Below are 10,822 nucleotides of genomic sequence, written 5' to 3' on the forward strand. Positions count from 1 at the left end.
AAAATGACTACTAGAAATTCTTCAATGGAATTGGAATTCCAGAAACAGCCATTATGCCCACCCATCCCTCCCCACTCATTCTCCATCCACTCTGGTTTTCATTAAGGTAGAGAGAGACTCTAGAACTTGAAGAAATTTAACCTCTGGAATCTTTACCACTAGGAGAGTGCATCATGGCACAGTGATCACTCACCACACTAGTCTTGTGCCTTGGGCCGAATTAATGTCAGGGTCCAGAGTATATTTCCAGGCAAGGGATGTGCTTTGTAAACCAGGCAATAGAGATTGGAGGCGTTTAGTTTTCACTTGAGATCACTGGCCAGAGACATTTCATTTCTTCACTTCAACTGTCCCTCTCAAATTTCAAACACTTTAATATAACATTCAAATGAGGCATTTGTTTTCTTATTTTAATAACCTGGTTGCTCTTATTTTCTGCTTCCATAGCACTCTTAGTCAAAATGTACAAGGCAGTATCTAAGCATACCTAACATTAATATTCAGATATACTACAGGGATAAACTCAATTTTGAGAAGTAAAATATGCACCAACTTTTCGAAGGAGTCGCCAGCCTCTCGGGAGTCACTTTCCCTGTCCTTCTGCCCCCCTCTCCCCCACGCCATGAAAAGGCATGCATGGGAACCATTTGGTGAAATGCATGGGCCAGACAAGGTATGTTTACAAGCCTCCCTTCACAGTTGCCAAGAAGACGAAGAATAAGCAGCCATTTTATCTTCCTAAATCAATCCCTGTTTCTATCATGACACTATTCTAGAATATATTATTAAAAAAAAAAAAAAAGCACAGGGCCTCCTGGCCATGATCTTTTGGAAAATTTAAACTCTTGGGTGTTAGTGAGATGACATAAATGAAATAAGTTAAAGAAAACCAATAAATTCTAGCTCAGGCTTATCTCTGCCTCTTTGGATAAGATGGCTTTGAAAATCCCAAGAGGTCAGGTGTAAATGGAAAAAAAAAAAAGGTACTTGGCTATTGGAAGCTCTTATAATTGCATAGTCCAGAGGACATTGTATGCCTTAGCATGATCGCATGTCATAGAAAGGAAGGAGAGATACAGAATCATCAAACCCCAAACCTACAATGGAAATTTATGGCTGGCTGAGTAACTAGAATGGGAAGAGAAGAAGTCTCTCGGGAAGGAGGATGGGCAGTACTGATGTGGAATTCTTCTGAAAGTCTTTGAATTCAGTCTTCCTCCATTAAATGAAGGCTGACGTGGTAAAATAGGACTTAGGGGAGAATGATGTGCCAAAATTTAGCACATTCTAAGAGATCAGATATGCTCTTCAATACTGAGAGCCCTCAAATCTAGAAAACATTTGAAGGAGTCAGGGCCCTTTCTAGGGCTAGCATCTAATTTAGTCTACAGCTTTCTGTTTTAATACCAGTCAGGTGATGAAATAAAGTGGATAAATTAGCTTTCCATAGCACTTACTTTTGGTTTTGTGTGTTACCCAAAGCATCAGAAGAATAAACTCTTAGAAAAAACCAAAAGCATATAAGCCCAGAGCAACTTGGGAATAATATCTAAGTCTTAAACTGGTCCAAACTGGAACTCCTAGGAGGTGTCTGTGGTGTCTCGTACAGACAAATCAAAATTCATGTGCCTTGTAACAGGCAGCCAAATTGTGCATCCTGCCTCCAGCAGATAAGCTTTCACAGTTGTACCATGCTGTCTAGCAGGTAAAAGAAAAACCACTGACCCCACTGAGCAACCTGCAATGCAACTTGAACGTGAAAATACCAGATGGATTGAAAGTGACAGACCTAATAAGCAACTTCCAGAATCTGCATGAACCTAATTGCAGAAAATCCTTACTGCAGCTGCTTCTATTTGCTTCCTCCAATCCTTAAGCCAAACAACCTAGATCAGAGAGTCTCAGCATGCTCTTGAACTGCCCAAACCATCTTAAATGTACTGTCAGATTTGTCCGGAACCAGGGCTCCAATTAGGAATTACTCAGAGAAGCTTCCAATGTTCTGCAGGGAGGAATGTCATTTAGAGATATTGGTTGTGTTTGTGTCTTCTTGCTGATATTTTCAATTCTTCCCTCACCCCAGTTTCTTAATAGAAACAGAGACATATTTTCAGTTAATGAAATAATAGTGAGCAATGTCTTCCATCATGAGGTGGCTATATGGTCGGGTAAATCTAGAACTAGCTTTTACTGAGATATATTTAGTTCCTCAAAATTGGACACACTCAAGGATTTGAGGCTCTTTTATTTCCTACTGTTTTGCCTGCATGCTTAATTTCACTTTCACAAATAATGTCCTGAAAGAACTGGAAAGAATCAAGAGGTGGAAAGGACCACTCTATCATCTGTGAGTGAAGCATGACTGTTTCTGTCATTCTTGCTTGTGGTATTTGCTGCAGACTAAGTGTTTGTATTCCCCCAAATATATTTATGTTGAAATTCTAACCCTACTGTGTTGGCATTAGGAGGTGGGATCTGTACAAGGTGTTTAGGTCTTGAGGTAGACTCACCATGAATGCAATTAGCACCTTTTGAGAACCTGGATAACTCATCTGCTCCTTCACTAAGAGGGATTTTTTTGTGAGAAAGTGGCCATTTATGAACCAGGAATGTGACCCCTCACCCCAGACACCAAATCTGCCAGCACCTGCATCTTGGGCTTCCAGACTCCAGAAATGGGAGATACAGAAATGTGAGTTTGGTTGTGGGTAAATCACCCAGTCTATGACATTTCTGTATGTCAACTCAAATGGACCACAACATAATGCTATACAATAATTCCCCAGCTGTCCCAGAACAAAAATCTCCACTCTAAAGAATAATCTGAGACTCCATTGCCACTCTTTGCCAAAGAGGTCCTTTGAGATTAGCCATACATCCTACAAAACCATGACTGCAGCTTTGGTACCTCTTAGAAAACTGGAAGAGTGACCATTGCAGTCCCATTGCAGAAAACATCCCTGATGTCTTGAGAGTGAACTCCTAAATGACTCAGAGAAGTAGGCAGTGTTTCCAGTTTCCGTATCAGCAAGCACAGCAGTGAGCTGAGGTGGGGGGCAGACAAGAGTGACTGTATCAAACATGTACAATGAACTTGATTTATACAACCAAGGTCTAGCATCTGCAAAGGCATTTCTGTGTGACTGATATGGTTTGGTTATGAGCTGTCCCTGTGATAGACAATGCAGGAATGCTCAGTGCTTAGATTCTGGCAGCTGTGACCTAATCCATGGATTAATCCTCCACCACACCTTTCTGTCATTATGCTGTGTCTCTCCCAGGACTCAGAATGGAATGAGTCAACCATGAACTAAACTTCTGAAACCATGAGCCCAGAATACACTTTTCTTCCTCTATGTTTTGGTCAGATATTTTGATCAAGTGATGAAGCATTAACACAATGACCAGGAGGAAGTCTGTCTTCTGCCTCTATTCATTCTTAACTGGAATTTACACTACTAGCCCTGCCCTTATCCTAGGAAAGCTATTACCCTTATCTAAACCATGACTGCCTTTAATATTAATTTATTGGACCTCCTTAGTTGAGACTTTATTTTTGTGGTGATCCCTCTAGATGTTTATTTTATTGTGAATTTCACTTCTCATTCACAAACCTCTAAGTACTCTTATCCTAAATGAAGATTAGACATTTTCACGGCTGAAAAAATCATCCTTTAATACTTGATTCAGCATATCAGTGGCTTCTGGTCCCTTGTCAACTCTCTAGCTAGTTAAAACTTTAGCAATATTTACTGCTTTTTATATGGACTTGTTTAGTATGACAACACCTAAAAAGCATGGAATAAAGGGAGCACAGGCATAAAATGGTAATATATTTTTGCTTTACCAAAAACTTTGCCTTCCCTAGATGATATTGCACCCAATTTGTTCATTTATTCATATGCTTATCAAATACTTATTGGCAGTGACAATGTACCAGGCTGTGTTCTTGTCACTGGGGTTATAAGCAGTCAACAAAATGGGTAAAACCCATGCTCTCTTGAGATTTGTAGTCTAAGAGCAATAACAGAAAACCAGGAAACACAAGGATAATGAGCCATCTGATAGCACCATGTCATAAGAAAAGGAGGCAGGAAGAAAATGGGGAGTGCCAGACAGTGAGAAGACCCCTGTAGATCATGTCTAAAGAGATGAATCTGAGCAGAGATCTGAATAAGAAAAGGAAGGTTTCCATACAAAGACCTGGGGTAAGAGCCTTCCCATTGGAAGGAAAAGCAAATGCAAAAGTTTGAAAGGAAAAGGAGCCATGGAAGTTCCAAGAGTAGAAAGCCAGCGTGGGAAAGGAATCAGGGAGAGATGAGCATAGGCAGGTGGGTGGCAGAGAAGGTGGAGTTCCTGCATGGGGCTTCCAATTGGGTTCTTCACAGGATCGCAGTAATGCAAGGGTTGGATCCTGGAGAGTCATATGGCCTGTTTTACTTTAAGTTTTATATATATAAAACTGCTATTTGGAAAATGTAAGGGAGTAAAAAAAGGAGAAAAGAACAGACTGTGACACTGTAGTGAACTGGTATTCGACGCACAAGGGGCCTCTTTCCAGGGAGGCAGTGTGTCAGTGTGTGCCAACACAGGACACTGTGCTGCCTTCCTGGGCTTCCCTGCTGGACCCATCATGAGACCTGGGATTAGCCATTTCAGACTCTCTGTGCCTTAGTTTCCTCAACTATAAAGCACATATTATAATGCTACCTTCTTTACCAGTTGTTCTAAGAAACAGATGAGTCAACATAAGTAAACCACTTCAATCAGCTCAGCACACAGCATAAAGCATACAGAGGCCTGCTATTGTTTTCTTTATGGAGGTAACAATTTGCACCCATGGTTCTTCTTTTCAAGTTGACTAAAAGTTTTTGGAATGCAAGAATCATGCCTTTTCTTCTAAGGGGCCAGCATGAGATTGTACATGTAAGAACTTCAGTAGCTATTGGTTGAAATGAATTATTATTCAGATGTCAAAATCAGCATATTCCTGAAGAACCATGGGAATCTGGAAGTTACTTTCATTTTTCTTAGTGGTTACTCTTTTTTTTTTTCTTAATAAGTGGACTGACTCTTTACTCTGGAGTATAAATGAAACAAGCAATTTAAGAAGTTTCTGTATTCAAACATCAGGCCTCTGCCTTGGTCGCTATCCTATTAGTAGGAACTCAATATATATTTGGACTGTTGACAACAACTATGGTAACAAAAATTGGAGTACATGGTACCATGTGTCAAGAGTTCATATTTTGACAATAAAAAAAATATGATTCTCTGCTAACCATCAATGCACACATTAAGAAAAGTCCTTGATTATTCTAAGAAGTCCAACTTAGATACCTCTGGGAACTCTTAACAGGATCAATTAAAGACATTTTGGGTTTTGCTGTTTTGGCAGTTCCTCCCCTCCTGTTAAACCACAGTCATCTCTTTAGTTTCTCCTTTGAATTTCCTTTGGCATTAGAAGATTGAAAGATCAGCTATTAGTCTTAGTGGGTAGTCAAATCAACACTCTGGCCTCCATCCCAGGCTCAAAAGAAGTGCCCCTGTGATGATTTTGGCCAACTCCTTCTCAAGAAGCTGCCTGTTGCCTAAAGTCAAGGTTCTGTGGTTTGATGATTGAGCTAACATCACAAGAAGGGTGTGAAGGGGATTGTTTTCTGCAGATACATCAGGTCATCCGGGATATTCACTATTTCCTTTCTTGCTCTGAGTTATGCAAAATGAGAGTAATCAATGCATTAAAGACTGAAGTTAAGCATTAAACTGGAACAAATTCTACTCTCTTTGACAGTGCACAGAACACTGCAGATTTTTGTCTTTTGTTTTCTGTGTGAATTTGCTGACATGCTAAAGAAATGATATCACCATACCTGTTCTAGTAATCAAAGGGCAAGAGATGTCACAACAAGATCATCCTTCCATCTGGTCCTGCTAGAACTGACTTGATGAAAACATAGCTTTTCCTTTCTCCTGATACAATTAACTTATTAGGATCAGAAGATTTTCTCGTTTTATTTTTTATTCCAATGCTTTTTAAAGAGGAAAATGAAGTTGGTCAATCCAAAACAACTGGTTTTGTCTGATAGATAAAATTCTCCTTCCTTGTCCAGTATGAGGCATGAAGAAGAAAAAAAAAAAAGTATGAACACTAAAAGTAAGAATAATATAGACCCTTCACTTTGCTCAGTAGCTTCAAGATTTTTTTAGCAGAGTTGCCTATGCATAATCCAAAGTTCAAATGACAGTCAAGAGGCAAGATGATCATGTCATTTATCCAAAAGAGGTGTCCTAAATCTCTAAAGCACACAGTGTTGACTTTCTTTAAAGACTTAATTCTTAAATAAATGAACTCTCAGAATTCACTTTGCTACAGGCCCCACCACATTGTATATTAGTTCCAAAGAGTGAAGCCTAGACTTCCTGTCCTGCCAGAAGCCTCCCACTGGTCATCCCCTTCTCAGATACCCTAGGGACATCCATTCCTGATTCCTGACAGGTTGATGACAGGTTCATTCATATTCTTTGCAAAGCACACAGAATTCCTGAGGGCTTTAGAAAATGTTCTCTCTCATCCTCAGGGAATGATGTAGATAAAAAGTTTTCCATTTCAAAGATTCTAGAATGAGAGATGGATCTCAGTTTGGAATAGTAGAGATGGAGAAGTTTGCAGAAAGAATTGGCCCTAGACTGTAGTTAGCCGTCCTCATTGATCCATTCCTAGAATTTGTTTTCAATAGGTTCAGTATGCAACTGACCTACTAATGGCTGCCACTGGGTCAAATATTCCTTTTGATAAGAATTAGTTGTTTTTAAGAAGCATCCAGAGGTGCCACACAATTGAGGTGAGGTGGAATATAAAAATAATAGACATGGTCTCTGCTCATCAGGAATTTAACAGAAAATTAGCCCATGAAGTAACAAACGTGAACCAGAACGTGTGATCATGTCCTGGAAACTCACCTTCTGGACAGCTTCCTCAGTGACTACTCTGAGCTCTGGCCAAGAGCAGAGCCTAAGGTGGACCTCGGGAGAAAGGAGGCCGAGGTCCTGGATTCCCCACAGAAGGAGACTCAGGTATGATTGAGAACAGCTGGAGGGAAGAAAAGTGGCAACAGATGCTTTCTAGGCTCCCTTTCTAAGGGGGAAAAATATATCAAAAGCTGTAATCTGTGGGCTAAATGGAGACCCAAGGAATGAAGACCTTAGAAGCCAACTCCTAAAACCACTATTGAATCACCATGTGGCATGATTCAAATTTTTGCTCCCAAATCAATCTTACCTTCCATTTCCTCATCAGCAAAATCAGGGATAACCTCTGGATGACTTGCAAAGCATAGATGATTAACATTTATGACAAACTAGGAATTATATAACAGGTTATGTAAATGCATAATAGCAGCGAGAACCCAAATGCTCTGCCTGTGGCATTTTTGACTTGAAAGGAAGTCTGAAAATACAAAAGAAAAAAAAAATGTACCAAGTATAGTAAGAACTACCAAGGACAGAGGGTACTGAGCAAGTGGAATACTTTCAGAGAAATCTATAGGAATGCTGAACTCTGTTCTATCTACAATGACACCTGATCACATTTTACATATGTGGTGCCAAGTTCATCAGGATCAGAGTATATAATAAAACTGGCATATACTACCTGTGTGTACTCATAAAATGGAACAATTTCAAAAGGTACTAAAACTAGTCACATTTATACAACATCTCCCCAAATCCTCTCTTGAGGTCATATCGTTTGTCATCTTAATTGCTTTCAGTAAAGGTCATTCGTCTGAGAACCTAAATTCTTCCGCTATATAATTTTCAAATATTAATATGTAGTAGTTGAACATTTATGTTTAATAATGAGGGGAAAATGAACATGGTTCAATCTGGTAAAAGAAATCAAATGACCTTGAGGAAGCAAAAGGATCATTTGAATTCAAAGAACCCGTGTAGCCCCATGTCCCACTGTGCTCACTAATACTCTATGATTTTCATTGTTAACTTCACTTGAAACAAAGAAAAAAAATGTTGCACGGAGAGAATCCATGACTACTCAAGGTCACAATGCAAGACAAGCTAAATTGGAATGATCTAGAGTCAGAGAGAGAACTACAGGCACCCTCTGTTTTGGGCACTTAGAATCTAGTTGAACCAGTCGCTTATCCAGTTTTATCCTATGAAAGTGAAGATAGATCTCAAGGATGCCAAGATGTGCATTTTTTTTAATTGAACATCTTTGAAATGAGAAAGCATCTTAACCATTGATGATCTAGCTTAATTGGCAGCATTTATTTTTGCTCAGTCGCCAATGTAAAAATGATGAATCTTAAAATCTACAGGTTTTAGTTTTTTTTTTTTTAAAGGAGAGCAATAATAACCATCTCTGATGAGAATATGTGAGTGTGCTACAGATGTAGAAAGTATGTGCAAGTGGATTATTATACTAGGTATGGTCACTCCCACCAAGGAAACTGATTTGGTGATTGCTGGCAGGGGGGATAAAGAGGAGCTAAAAAATACTCACATTTTGGTGTAGTCCTCACTTTTGGAATACATGTCCGTTAAATAAGACAGTTTTAAAATAGCCAGCCAGAAGCAGGGAATAGGCATTATTTGGTCAGGGCAAACAAAACAATCAGAAGTTTCATGAAATAGATCTCAGAAGTCTATTATTTAAATCTGAGTTCTATATTAGCTTGTCATCTTGATATTTTTTTGACAAGTGCATGTAAGGATTTTTGACACTGAGGAAGTTTCCAATATACTTTTACTCTATAAAAAATAAATGTAAAATACATAACTGTGTTTCTAAATTGCTACTGTTTATTTTAAGAAATAAAACATTCATCATCTTAAAATTCCACACTTTCGCACACTGATTGCTGTGTGCTAAGGGTGAGGGTAGCAGCAAATTATAGTCGATTCGGCAGCACAGATAAACTGCAGCTGTTTGAGTTCTGTTTCTGCAACATCCGTAGTGGAATTCAGAATTTACTGAGAGCTGGCTTTTCTCGTTTTACTGGCAAAGGAATTGCTGGCTTAATTACCCTCGGGGGTCCTGTGTAAATTATGTCCATAACTGGCAAAAGAAAATGGCAGAAAATAAATATTCAGCATCATTTAAAAAAAATGCAAAAGTCACCTTGGCTGGGTTTGAATCCTCTGCCCCCAGCCCTTGCCTCCATTGGAGTTTGGAAGGAAAAAAAAAAAAAAGTCCCTTCTCGCCTGCCACACCCTGCTAATCTCAGCAACCTCTCTCAAGCCTAGTTTATTCACTCACCATGATGAGGAAAGCCTGGGCTTCACAGGCTGTGTTACCTCTTCACCCTCTTCCCACTGTGCTGGCATTTCCACCCTTGGAGAGAACCCCATGATCTTCCATGTCATCTTCATTCATTGCTGAATGTCAGAGCTCCTGGGAGAGATGCATGGAAACAACCATTGTGAATTCATTAATTTTTTGCTCATTAAACAAGGTCCAGTAACATAATTATATCTAACATTTACGAAGAGTTGATTCTGCCATTTAGCTCATTGAGACCCTTCATCATCACTGTCAGCATAGATAAGCAATATTATTAAAAGCATTCTTAACTTGGCAACTATGGCTGGAAGATTGAGCTTAGATACAAGGCATCTGGGCTGAGGGGCAACTGGCCTGACAGTAGGAGACGGCAGCAGTTGTCATCCAAACCTAGGCACCGGACCCCAGAGACCACACTTTTAGCCAATTCACTCATGTTTACTTTCCTGGTATGAGAATTTAGAGAAGGAGAAACTGAAAGCATAGCAAAAAAAAAAAAAAAAAAAAAAAAAAAAAAAAAAAAAAACAGGGAGGTTGTTAGCGGCTCACCATCCTGTCCTTGGTCGGCTCAGCTCATATAATAAGAAATATGACATTCTGACATGTGACTCTTCCCAGAATTCAGGCTGATACCCAGACCCATATTTTACATCGGAAGCCTGGATCCCTTAGTCAAGTGTGTTGAAGATGTCGGCCAGAGTTAATGTCAGGTTGTCTCATGAAATTAGCCCCATTTTAGGAAGGGATTTTGATGGGTAGCATTAAAAAGGTAGTTGAAGACAGTAGGGAACAGAGGGTGGTCTCGCTGGGTGCAGGGATGCTGCCGTGGCTCTCGACAAGAGCTCTGAAGTGTTCCCAAAAGCAATCCCACTATGGCAATTATGTGGGAGAGGTTTGCACTTTGCAAAGAGCTAGCGATCCTGCTGAGGAATTATGCAGTTAATGTGCTAGAAAATCCTTTATAAAATGGCATTTCCTTTTCCGGCCTTCCAGCCTCCCACACCTGGGGTTTGCCAGTTTCTTGTATAAACACAATGGCCTCACTGGCGCTGTTGGATTTTATTTCCATTGAAAAGGTGACAGACCATGTCATAACCACCCACCATTTCCTTGAAACTCACCCAGCTGTCTGGACATCCCCATCAGGATTCACAGCTCCTTCATGTCACCGAGACCAGGTGGCTTCTAATCAATGACACCCAACCCAGTCTCTACCATCACCCCTCAAGTGAAGCTTTGCTTCATTGTAGCTTCTTTTTTTTATTGGTTGTTCAAAACATTACAAAGCTCATGACATATCATCTTTCATATATTTGACTCAAGTGGGTTATGAACTCCCATTTTTACCCCAAATACAAATTGCAGAATCACATCGGTTATACACTCACATTTTTACATAATGGCATATTAGTGACTGTTGTATTCTGCTACCTTTCCTATCCCCTACTATTCCCCCTCCCCTCCCCTCCCATCTTCCCTCTCTACCTCATCTGTTGTTGTTCAATTCTCTCCCTTGTT

The 10,822-nt window shown here is 39.8% G+C and overlaps 1 protein-coding gene and 1 long non-coding RNA gene across 2 annotated transcripts in view; one reads left to right on the forward strand and one right to left on the reverse strand.

The window, feature by feature from the left end:
- Celf2 (CUGBP Elav-like family member 2) overlaps window positions 1-10,822 on the forward strand; it is a 788,139-nt gene that overhangs the window by 47,553 nt on the left and 729,764 nt on the right. The gene's annotated exons all lie outside the window — the stretch shown is intronic.
- On the reverse strand, window positions 861-10,645 carry LOC125619582. The gene is made up of 2 exons (XR_007351122.1): window positions 9,281-10,645; window positions 861-9,079 (listed from the first exon to the last, which is right to left on the reverse strand). It is a non-coding gene; the product is annotated as an uncharacterized LOC125619582 (long non-coding RNA).

The sequence above is a fragment of the Marmota marmota genome, unplaced genomic scaffold (genome assembly GCF_001458135.2).
Source record: "Marmota marmota marmota unplaced genomic scaffold, marMar, whole genome shotgun sequence".
Classification (NCBI taxonomy): Eukaryota; Metazoa; Chordata; class Mammalia; order Rodentia; family Sciuridae; genus Marmota; species Marmota marmota.